This window comes from Tamandua tetradactyla, chromosome 15 (assembly GCF_023851605.1).
Source record: "Tamandua tetradactyla isolate mTamTet1 chromosome 15, mTamTet1.pri, whole genome shotgun sequence".
NCBI classification, from domain to species: domain Eukaryota; kingdom Metazoa; phylum Chordata; class Mammalia; order Pilosa; family Myrmecophagidae; genus Tamandua; species Tamandua tetradactyla.
Genome location: NC_135341.1, coordinates 76,870,712 through 76,883,669, shown reverse-complemented (window position 1 = coordinate 76,883,669; position 12,958 = coordinate 76,870,712). Strand labels below are relative to the sequence as shown.

Here is a 12,958-nt window from a genome sequence, read left to right as displayed (position 1 = left end):
AATATATTATTAAAATCAATTATATCTGTTCCTTTTTACTTTCTTACTGTGACTACTAGAAAATTTTAAATTACATATAGGCTTATATTTGAGGTTCACATATTTTAACAGAACAATGCTACTCTAGATTCTACAAAGTCTAAATAAAAAACTGCACTTTCATTTTTTTAAGAACATTTTAGGTTGTGCATATTTTGGCTTCTTTGTCAAAATCATACTAGGGAAAGGCTATACCATCTGAAGATAGTTTTTCTTATTAGATTACATTCTCCCAGTAAATTAAAATTTGGCATTTCCTTTACAAATTTGCCTTAGCTGAGTTGACTTAATTTGAGTCAGTCAGGCAGCATCTGCTCAATTTAAAGAAAAAAAATGACACTGGAATTCAGACCAAGATAACTGACAAGGAATCAAGCCCTGAAATGGAAAACAGCATGATCTCTAATCGGAGTCTCACAGCATTCAATGTATTTTTGAATTACTAGAATTCAAATACTTGAAAAAAATGATATATCACATCTCTTTAGTCTTCTGGACCCACGACTCAAAAGAAATCACATTAAAAGGAAAGAAACAATTATATATAATCCACATACACACATTCTAAAGGAGAAACTATTTTAGATGTCCTTTGACCATGAATGAAATATATAACAAATGATAATAAATTTACACGTATCTCATACATACAAGTAAAATTTTATCAGTTTCCCCTTTAAGAAAATCATAAGACTGTGACCTAAAAAATTGAAAACGTTTGTGCTAAACCATTACTAAGTGACAACTCAGCTTGCTGCTACCATAGCATGCGCCCTGGTATCTTATACCACTCCCTGAGAAATTTTATTCAAAGAAAACAGCATCCATGCTCATACCATTTAAATAAGACAAGGGTACCTATTATTACCATTTTAAGAGCTGGTGAAGTTAAACAGCAAGTTCAAGGTCCAACATTTGCTAAAAATCACTTATTTTCTCTTGAGCCCTGAGCTGTCATTCTGGAAGCTGCTACCAAGTGCCCAGAGTGCTTGCTAATCGGCCATTAAGCCCATGCAAGAGGGTGTCTTCAAGGTTTGTTACTGGTGGCACACAATTCAGACAATTGTGCCTTTTCCTCCAACTATAAAAACATAACTCAATGAACATAATAGCATAACTCATTAACAAATCTTTATTCACTATTTCTGTTTTCATGAACTAAAATAAAGGTATAATCTAGTACAACGTTTAAATAAAAATACCTACCTTTAAATTAAATATCTTCTTCCGCTAGATTTCACTATTTTAAATCTCTGCTTAATTTAGACCTGTGTTTATTTTCAGAGTCTAATGTGAATCCACCCTGATTTAATTCTAGATTGCAATTTCTCCAACAAAGTTGCAGATCACTAGAGTTCATCGTGTAATTTTCCTGAGTTAAATTACTCTTTCTTCTGTCCCTGTTTTCAGCTTCAGAAACCTTTAGTTTCAAATGGCAGCTAGGCTCTCATCTCCTCTGTCTCATCTGAGGATGCATTCATTATACAACTTTCTCACACCCTTGCCCCCAAAGAACCTTAGGCTTCACTCCTTCCTCCCAAAGCTTACCTCAGTTTCACTGCCCACTCTGGGCTCCTATCCTCAAACAGAAAGAACCATAGATGCTCCACCTTCCTCTGCCTACTCTGTGGTCTTATTCCAATCAGGGAAACATTCCTATGGCAACCAACATGCACCACCATCTCACTTTCCTTCCCTGAAAGCTCCCTATTCGTTTGGCAAGGACACTGAATTACTTTAACTTGCCTAGCAACTAATAGCCTCCTCCAGTTCCTCTAAAAGGATTTGGCTTTTTTCTCTTTATCTTTTGAAACACGCTTAGGGGCTGGCTGGCTGTGGAAAGGGCAGCTGCCCAAGTCCACCTCATTGGGGACTGGCCTGGAGCACACACTGCTATTGGGCAAACTGGAATTTCTCTTAGCGCAAGGTAAAAAATGTCCACATTCTCAGGTAACAGCCTGAGAATGGACAGTTCTAACAGGTTCACTCTGGGCTGACTCCCAAGGAATTTCAACTCTTAGAGAACCTTAGGTTTCAGCTCTAAGGGCAGTCAAATTATCTATAGCTGCCCCCACTCAGAAAATTAAGTTTATCCATTCATTATGTCAAATACTTTGGACTCTCCTGTTGATTTATTTTATAGGCAGGCACCTAGATTCTACTTTAATCATTTTAGGTCATGTTGATATTAGGAACCAACTCAGTCCCAAATGACTGATACTGCTGTCCATATTTTTTTCTTTCAGTGAAATATGAAGAAATACCCAAAGAGCCATAACCTAATTGGGGTACTGCTCTAGTTTGCTAGCTGCCGGAATGCAATATACCAGAAACAGAATGGCTTTTAAAAGGGGGAATTTAATAAATTGCTAGTTTACAGTTCTAAGGCAGAGAAAATGTACCAATTAAAACAAGTCTATAGAAATGTCCAATCAAAGGCATCCATTCAGGGAAAGACACCTTGGTTTAAGAAGGCTGATGAAGTTCAGGGTCTCTCTCTCAAGTGAGAAGGCACATGGTGAACACAGTCAGGGCTTCTCTCTCAGGTGGAAGGGCACATGGTGAACATGGAGTCATCTGCTAACTTTCTCTCCTGGCTTCCAGTTTCATGAAGCTCCCCAGGAGGTGTTTTCCTTTTTCATCTCTAAAGGTCGCTGACTCGTGAACTCTCTGCTTTGTGGTGCTGCAGCATTCTCTGCTCTCTCCGAATCTCCTTCATTCTCCAAAATGTTTCCTCTTTTATAGGACTCCAGAAACTTACCAAGATCCACCCAAATGGGTGGAGACATGCCATCACCTAATCCAGTTTAACAACCACTCTCGATTAAATCACATCTGCAGGGAGATGATCTAATTACAGTTTCAACATACAATACTGAATAGAGATTAGAAGAAATGGCTGCCTTTACAAAATGGGATTAGGATTAAAACATGGCTCTTCTTGGGTCCATACATAATTTCAAACCAGCACAGGTACCCTAAAATGAAATACAGTCTACAGCTTGAAAAGGAATTAACTAAATTTCTCAAGTCCTCTGGTGTATACTTCTAATAGGATTCCATACTTGTCTTGTGTCCTTTCAGACCAGAGGCCAATAGTGGGTGCTTGCTCTTAAGAACACCAAAGAGACAATCAAGCCAGGTCATGGAGAAAAACAGTAAGTGTTTCCACTGTGAGCCGCACCCAACTGCCTTTCACAAAGAAAGCCAAGCCACTGATACAAAAGGAGAGAGCATCCTATTTACCCAAGAATAGTATTTAAGTCAACATGGGTGTACGCTGCACACACTTTATCAAATAACTTCTTTCTGCTGGAAGGGAGCAAATGCTGTCTATGCTTGCTGTCTTTGGATATCTTCTAAAAAAGACTTTTTATTCACTTCTATGGCTCTTCAAAGACAAGGACAATTTTTGACCCCAAGATCCTATTTCAACAAGATAACATACAGTAAGTGTTCAGTAAGTGTTTGTTGAAACAAACCTTAAGCACAACAGCAACTGAAGACATAAATTAAAATAAGATCTTTTCATACATCATATTTTTGCAAATTCAGATTTCTATCACATTTAGTGCTGGCAAGGATGGGAAGAAATAGACATCCTTAAACACTACTGATGGAAGTTGTGGTGGTTTGAAGCTGTACGTACCCCAGAAAAACGTTCCTAACGTCAATCCATTCCTGTAGGTGTAAATTTATCGTAAGCAGAACCTTTCGATGAGACTACTTCAGTTAAGGCGTGACCCACCTCATTAAGAATTGGTCTGAATCCATTACTGGAGTTCTTTATAAATGGAATGAATGGTGAGAGAGAGAGAAACAAAGTCATGGAAGCAAGAAGTTGGAAGCAAGAAGCTGAAATCAATGAAACCCACAGGAGAAGGACGAGACCAGCAGATGCTGTCATGTGGCAGAGGAGCCAAGGATCTCCAACAGCTGGTCTTTGGGAAAAAAAAACATCACCTTGATGATGCCTTGATTTGGGCATTTTCCCAGACTCTAACTGTAAGCAAATAAATTCCCATTGTTCATGGAAACTATTCATGGCATTGCTTTAAGAAGCCTAGAGAACTAAAACAGAAGTAAGTTACACTCATTTTATAGGACAACTTGGCAGTATTCAGTGATGTCAAAATGTATACACTTTCACCTGAAAGTCTACTGCTTTGAACTTATCCAGCAAATATATTTACAAAAATGCAAAAAGATATAACTTATGGTGTTTATCACAGTATTATTTGCAACAGGATAAAACTGGAAATAATCTTAATATTAATAAACAGAAGACAAATTAAATCATGGCATGCCAACATGAAGGAATACTACACAGCCATTAAAAATGAGGTTTGATCAAGAGTTTTTGGTTGTGATGTTAAGTTCATATGTCAACTTGGCCAGATTATGGTGTTTAGTTGTTTGGTCAAGCAAGCGGTGGCCAAATTGTTACCATGAAGATATTCCATGGACTTAAATCACTGGTAAGCTGTTTACACCTATGGCTGATTACATCTACAATCAACTGAGAAGACTGTTTTCAACAATAAGAGATGTCTCATCCAAACACTTGAAGGCTTCATGAGGAAAAGTGGTGATTCCAGCAGTCACAAGAGAGAATTTCCATCTCTAGTTCAGCCAAACAATTTCTCCTGTGGAATTCACTGGAAGCCTCCATCGGAGCTTACCACTTATGGTCTGCCCAACTGAATTTGGACTTGCCCATCTCTATAGTTGCATGAAATAATTCTTATTAAAATATATTAAAATTTACAGATATCTCCTGTTGCTTTTGTTTTCTAGAAGCCCTAATACACTGGTCATCAAGATGGCGGAGTGAGCCACTTCAGAGCTCCATCACTGCACAGAAGCTTTAAGCAACAAATAAGAGCTGGCAGAATCATCTTTCTCAAAGCTACACAAAACAGCTAAACGTTTGCAGTAAGAGGGCAAGCACTGAATCAAGAAAAAGGCAACTCAAAATGGAAGGAAGTCCTCCTAATGGCACCCTGACTGGCTCCTCCTCCAACCCTTCACTGGCTCCACATGCAACTGGCATGTGTAGAGGAGGTAGCTCATAAAGGTCTCCTACAGAACACCAGAACATTACTCAGCCCTAAAATGGAATGAAGTTCTGATACACAATACTTAATGGGTAAGTTCTGAAGACTTCACATTGAATGAAATAAGTCAGATGCAAAGGGACAGACATTGTATAATTCTACTCATATGAAATAGCTAGAATATGCAAATTCACAGAAACAGGAAGTAGAGTGCAGGTAACCAGGACAGGGGAGGAAGGAGCAGGGAGAGTTAATGCACAATGGTATAGGGATTCTGTTTAGAATCATGAGAAAGTTATGACAATGGATGATGATAAGGGTAGCCCAATATTGTCAGTGTGATTAATCCCACTGAATTATATGACTGGAGTGGCTGAGATGGGAAAGTTCATGTTGTATATATGCACAATTAAAAAAAAGAAAGGGCAATTAAAGAGATAACGACTAATGGCAATGCATGATCCCAGACTGGGTCTAATAAAAATGGAGGAGAAAATGCTCAAAAGGATGTTACAGGACATATGAAAACATGGAGTACAGACTATAAGCTTTATATAACGTTAAATTTCTTGAACTTGATAACTACACTTAAGGTGGATACATAAGTCAATATCCTTGTTCTCAGGAAAAGTACATGGAAAAAGTTGTACGTGTCCAAGGAGCATGATGTATACAAGCTACTTTCAAATGTTTAGAAAGTCAATAGACAGAAAGAGAAAAAGGGAGCTAGATAAGAGAAAGACAAAGAAGAGAGAAAGAGAGACAATGAAAGAAAATGATATAGCAAATGTGGTAAGTCATTAAAAGTTATGGATCCAGATATCTGGGTGGGAGATATGTTGGAGTTCTCTGCCCATAGTTGTATTTAAAAAAAAAAACAAAACTGTCCTTCAAGTCTGAAAATATTTCAAAATAAAAAGTGAAAAAAAAATGTGGTGAATCTGCATGAATTAATATAGGCAGATATCCAATATGTATTGCTAAGTTAAAAAGTATATTGCACAACAGTCCACATTTGATTCATATATAAAAACATGTGTATATGTGTATATACTTATATACACACACATATATATACATGCTTATATATGAATAGGGCATTTAAACATTTCAAAAAAAGAGTCATAGAAATTTTATACTAGTTATCTTTAAGGAATGATACTAGGAATCAGAGCATAGGGAGAAAGAAAAACTCTTATTTTCTCTTTTAAACTTTTCATAGTGTTGATTAAATTTTAAACCAAGGTGTGTCTTACTCATACTTTAAAAGTGTGTTAATAATTTGCAATTGCTTTTGAATTATTAGGTTTTTAAATTTTCATTCCAATTAAATAATGCCAGCAGATTGTTTTTACTACTCAGCTATCGCTAAGTAACTAACACAGGAGTCTCTAAAATCAGCCACAGCCTTTAGTGATAAACAAGACACTGCGGAACTGAAAGAAGCAGCTCATATAAATTGTTCACTAAGTTTGTGCTTTTTATGTACTGGATAAGGCAAATATATCAAAACTTTATTACATGTCAAATAGAATTAAGAAATCATATTAGGGTGAAATTAAGATAAAATTGTGGATAAACGCAGATATGCATCGCAATAATAAAAAACAAGACAAAATAAACATCTCCTCCTGATACTTGAATCATTTTTTTCAGAGATGAAGGGGAGTGTAGAAATAACTCCAGTTGCTAAATTAGAACTCAAAAACCCCAGAAACTTTGTAAAATATAAAAAAGAAAGAACAAATAAACTGGATCCAAAAATCCTAAATAATGTTTAATTAAATAAAACGACAAAAAGTTTCAAATGTGTCTTTTGGGGAATTACCTAAAATGCAGAAAGGGACACCTAACGAGAAATTTCCCTTAGTCATCATCAATTGGGAAAATGGGAACTATGCTATAAAATTTTTTTCTTCAACTTTCAAAGGCTGGAAAGAATACTCCATTTTTTAAAAAAAGGATATTTAGGTATATTTCCATATTATTTCCAGCCTCTCAAATATTCCTCCTACCTTTTTCTTACAAACTGAAGAGGAAAAAATTCCCCTTGGTACTCATTATAAAACTGCTGAATGTTCTGACATTGCCATTTTAACAGCCTATTGTTCTCCTAACTCCAGGAAATCTCTGAAAGCCAGACATAATGACTGTTGTGACTGTTTTCAGTAACAAGAAGTGAAGTTTTCTGTCAAAAGAAACGCTCTCTCCATTTTCATCATATATAAAACAAGATGCTTCCCTAGCACCTTTGTAGACAGATGAGCTTCTCTGAGACCCTGAAAATGTACTACAAAGGATGAAAGAATAAATCAAAATGACAGATAAATTTTGGGGAGTTCTTTCTTTTTAGCCACAGCAAACTGTTAACGTTTTATTTCCTAATCAGTACTGATTCTTTTTACACAGACCTGGCTTTTTGTTTAACAACTGTTAACAAGGGCAGATCCAGATACTTGATTCAAGCAAAGGAGCAGCAACTAAATTGGAGGTCTAGAATCTAGACTAAAAGGAATGGATATGAACACGTTACATTATAACATTCGTCCAGTTACTGATTAAAGTTACCAAGATTCCAAAATCTCTTCAATTCAAATCAAGAGGTTCAAGTCTTTAATATGGATCTGCTGGTCTCATGAGCAGCAAGAAGGCAGCATGTTTCTGGAGGAAGAGTCTTGGACCAGGAATCAGAACCCCTGGCTTCAAGTACTCTACATTTCTTAACCTGTGGAGGAACCATGGAACAGTGATCACCCTTATTTGCCTCCCTTCCCCTGTGAACCAATGGAGATAGCTGTATCAGATCAAGTGAGATAATGCTTAGTGGCAGTTTGAAAGAAAAGGATGCCAAAAAGGCAGATTTTGATTTTTGAAATTCTGTTCTACAAATATAGAATCCCTGTATTTCCTAAATTTCCTTATCTGTAAAATAGGAACAATAATAGCACACTTCATGGATGCTGTGAGGATCACATAAGAGAACATAAGAAATTCTCCTAGAAGAATGCCTGGCATAGATAGAGCGAATGCTCAAGAACATCACCTCCTACCTTTACTACAAAACTACTTTATTTACTGAGAACTGTGGATCCCTAGTACTGGTAAGTAACTACATCTGACAGAATTCTAGTATAAAATGAAAAACGTGAGACATGACCATAAAACAAAGCATCAGTTATACCCAAGCACCTGCCTTGAACTAGTGGCCCAGGCTGGTATAAAGCAATAACTGCTGAAGGATGGCCAGAACAGGAGTAGCACCACACACACAGGCAACTCGAAGTATCATAAGAGGCAAAAGACTCCACCAATCTATTAGAAGTTAGCTGGCATGTACACAAAATGTGAGATGTACAGGGACAGAGACTTTGTTTCTCTCTTCCCTGTGATGACTGGTCCACAGAAGGTACTTTCAAAATATTTGAAAGATGGTTGGATACAAAGATGAGCTCAACAGAGGTAGGGCTTTCAATGCAATCTTCTCGCAGAGTTCCTAACACAATATAGATTATTCAATACAAAAAAAAAAGATAGTCGGGGAGTAAGATGGCAGCATAGGGAACTAATAAATAGATAGGAACTGTCTGGAACAATTGTTTGGGGGACTTCTGTGATCAGACACACATTGTACACCAGCTTGGAACAGGTGGAAGGGCTGAGATCACAGCACAAAACTGTAAGTAAATTTTCTTCCACATTGTGGAAGCTGATGCCTTTCCCCACTGGCATGGTAGTCTCTCTCTGGCTGGAAATAGAAGCCCTCTCTTCTAGGAGCAAGAGAAGGAGAGCTCAACTAAGCTCCAATTGCAGATTTGATGAACAAATTCGGACTATTGAATACAAGCTCAGAGTACAGATAAAACTATAAGGCAAATATGAAAAGAAACTGGGCGATTTCTCCCCAGCAGTGAAGAGGTGAGGCTGATGAAAAACCAGAGGGTTTTGGAGTTGGCTGAGAATACAGGAAGAGGTAAATATAGCTGGGTAGACCACTGGCTTTTGACTGGAGAACCTGGGGGGTGGGGGTGTAGGGTGGGGACTGGCTCTGAAAAGGATTTTCTTTTCTTTTTTTTTTTAAACTTTTTAGCAGCCCATTAAAGAAAGCAGCAAGTACTCTCAATTTTCCACATTGCCCCAGGCAAGGGTGAAATTAAGGAATGACTGAGAGACAAACTCATCAGACAGGGAGTTTTCTAAAGGGCAAGTCTTCCCCAAGAAAAGAGTAGGGGGAGGGCCCAGCAAAATAATTATTTCAACCTACAGAAAAGAGAGGCCACCCTATCTCAAAACACATAACAGCTTTAACCTACAAACACTGGAACCCAGCCTGCTTCAAACACTTTCCCAGTAGCGGGGAAATGGGGACCACTGGAGAGACCTTTAACTTCTCCAGACTGAAAGGAATAGGTGGCTAAAGAACAGCTCCTAACCTCCTACCCCCAAAAGAGAGGGGGGGAAGGGCCACCACAGGTAGTGACTGTTATTTAGGTCTCTGTCTCAACCATGCTCAGGGACAGGGTCTGCTGAGAATTAAGGGCACAATATCACTTTGTACCAGTGGGGAGCAGCAGGCTGACAAGCACATTTGCTGGGGACAGGAAATGCACAGAATTAAAAAGTTTCACATGACAGACAGGGGCCCTGCTAGGTCTGATCCCTCAGGGAACACTGATATTGATTACACCCTCTTTATGAGTTCTAGGCCTCCTTGTCTTGAAAAATCTAATTGGATTTGATTCTGTCTAAGGAGACTCTTCTTCCAGAGCCAGACCTCCAAGTAAAAATTCCAAGAGGTAATGAAAGGAGACTGAAAATGAAGAGGCAAACAAAACAAAACAAACAGCAGATTGACATTCTTTGAGGAGGAAGAGGGAATGGAGAATTCTTCCCTGGGCGGGGGCGGGGGGTATGTGTGAAACAATTGCACAGACCAAAAAAAAAAAAAAAAAAGGCAATATCAAAAAACTTCCAGACAGACAGGGCAAAAACCAGAAAAACAAGATCAGAAAAATTTTGAAAAAAAAAACTGGGTCACAAAGCAGATCTCAATAAATTAAAAAAGATGAAAATAATACAAAACATACTCCAGGATCATAATGGAATGAAGTTGGAAATCAATAACAGGCAGAGAGCCAGAAAATTCACAAATATATGGAGGCTAAACAATAAACTTGTAAAAAAAAAAAAACAGTGGGTCAAGGAAGAAACTACAAGAGAAATCAGTAAATATCTCAAGGCAAATGAAAATGAGAAGACTACATATCAAAACTTACAGGATGTAGCAAAGGCAGTGCTGAGGGAAACTGAGTGCCTTAAATGCCTATATTAAAAAAGAAGAGAGAGAAAAAACAGAGGACTTAACTACTCACCTGGAGGAAGTTGAGGAATGATAGCAAACTAACTCCAAAGCAAACAGAAGGAAAGAAATGACAAAGATTAGAGTAGAAATAAATGAAATTGAGAACATGAAAATAATAGAGAGGGTCAACAAAACCTGAAGTTGGTTCTTTGAGAAAATAAAAAAAAAAATCAATGGATCCTTGGCTAGGCTGGCAAAGAAAACAGAGAAAAGATACAAATAAATAAAATCAGAAATGAGAGGGGAATATAACTACTGACCCTGTAGAAATAATGGAGATAATGAGATGAGATATGAGCAACAATATGCTAACAAACTATCAACTTACTAGTAAAGCACAAACAACCTACACTAACTTGAGAAGAAACAGAGAACCTCAACAAACCAATCACAAGTAAAGAGACTATATCAGTCATCAAAAACTTCCCAAAAAACAAAAGCTTAGGACCAGACAGCTTCACATGTGAATTCTAATTATAACATACCAAATCAATAAATCAAACAGGGAAAACAACATGATCATCTTGATTGATGCAGAAAAGGCATTTGACAAAATCCAGCACCCTTCCTTGATGAAAACAATTCAAAGGATAAGAATAGAAGGAAATCTCCTCAACATGATAAAAGGAATATACAAAAAACACACAATTAACATCATACTCAATGAGGAAAGACTGAGAGCTTTCTCTCTAACATCGGCAACAAGACAAGGATGCCCACTGTCACCATGTTATTCAACGTTGTGCTGGAAGTTCTAGCTAGAGTAATTGGGCAAGAAAAAGAAATAAAGGCATACATATTGGAAAGAAAGAAGTAAAACTTTCAGTTTGTGGATGACATGATCCTTGTATTAGTTAGGGTTCTCTAGAGAAATAGAATCAACAAGAAATATTCGTATAGGTAGAAAGTCCTGAAAAGTCTATAGCAAAGTTACTAGAGCTAATAAACAAGTACAGAAAAGTGGCAGGATATAAGATCAATACACAAAAATCAGTAGCATTTCTATACACTAGTGAAACCAAGAAAAAATTCCATTTATCATAGTAGCCAAAAAAATTAAATATTTAGGAATAAATTTAACTAATGACACTAAAGATCACACACATAAAACTACCAAAACACTGGTAAAAGAAATCAAGGAGGACCTAAATAAATGGAAGCACATACCATGTTAATGGATTGGAATACTAAATAGAGTTGAGATGTCAATTCTACCCAAACTTATTTATAGATTCAATGCAATATCAATTAAAATCCCAACAACTTACTTTGCAGAAATAGAAAAACCAATAACCAAATTTATTTGGAAAGGCAAGGTGCCCCAAAAGCTAAAAATATCTTGAGAAAGAAAAATGAAATGGGAGTCTTACAATACCTGACATTAAAGCATATTACAAAGCTATAGTAAAGCTACAGTGGTCAAAACAGCATGGTACTGGCATAAAAACAGATGTACTTACCAATGGAATCAAACTGACAGTTCAGAAATAGACCTTCTCCTCTAGAGCCAATTGATCTTTGATAAGGAAGTGAAGTCAACTCAACTGGGTCAGAGTAGCCTCTTCAACAACTGTGGCTTGGAGATCTGAATATCTATATTTCCAAAGAATGAAAGAGGACCTCCATCTTACCCCTTATACAAAAATTAACTCAAAATGGATCAAAGATCTAAGCATTAGAGCTAAGACCATAAAACTTTTAGAGGAAAATGTAGGGAAATATCTTAAAGATCTGTGGTAGACAGCAGTTCCTAGACCTTATACCCAAAGTACATGCAACAGAAGAACAGATAAATGGTTATCTCCTCAAAATTGAATACTTTTGTGCAAGGGACTTGGTCAGGAAAAGCATCAAGGCAGCCTATGCAATGGAAGACAATATTTGGACACTACATATCAGACAAGTGTTTAATATCCAGAATATATAAAGAGATACTACAACTCAACAAAAAAGCAACCCAATCAAAAAATGGGCAAAAGATATAGACAGATACTTTTCCAAAGAGGAACCACAAATGGCTCAAAGCATATGAAAAGATGTTCAACTTCACTAGTGATTATGGAAATACAAATTAAAACCACGATGAGATATCATCTTTCATCTACTAGAATGGTCATTATCAAAAGAAAAAAAAAGGAAAATTACAGCTGCTGGGGAGGATATGGAGAAATACATATATTCATTAATTGTTGGTGCAAACACAGAACAGTGCAACTGCTCTGGAAGGTGGTTTGGTGGTTCCTCAGGAAGGTAAGTATAAAATTGCCGTATGATCCAGTATTTCATTTACTAGGAATATAATTGGAGGAACTGAAAGCAGGGACACAAATGGGCATTTGTACACTGATGTTTATAGCAGCATTATGCATGATTGCAAAGAGATGGAAACAGCCCAAATGGCTATCTAAGGATAAGTGCATAAACAGTTGTATATGCATGGGATGGAATATTACGCAGCTGTAAGACAGAATAATTTCATGACACACACAATAACGTGGAAGAA

General features: G+C 37.1%; 1 protein-coding gene across 1 annotated transcript in view; it reads right to left on the bottom strand.

Annotated features, from left to right (window-relative positions):
* The window catches only part of TMEM108 (transmembrane protein 108), a 349,819-nt gene that overhangs the window by 308,534 nt on the left and 28,327 nt on the right, over positions 1-12,958 (bottom strand).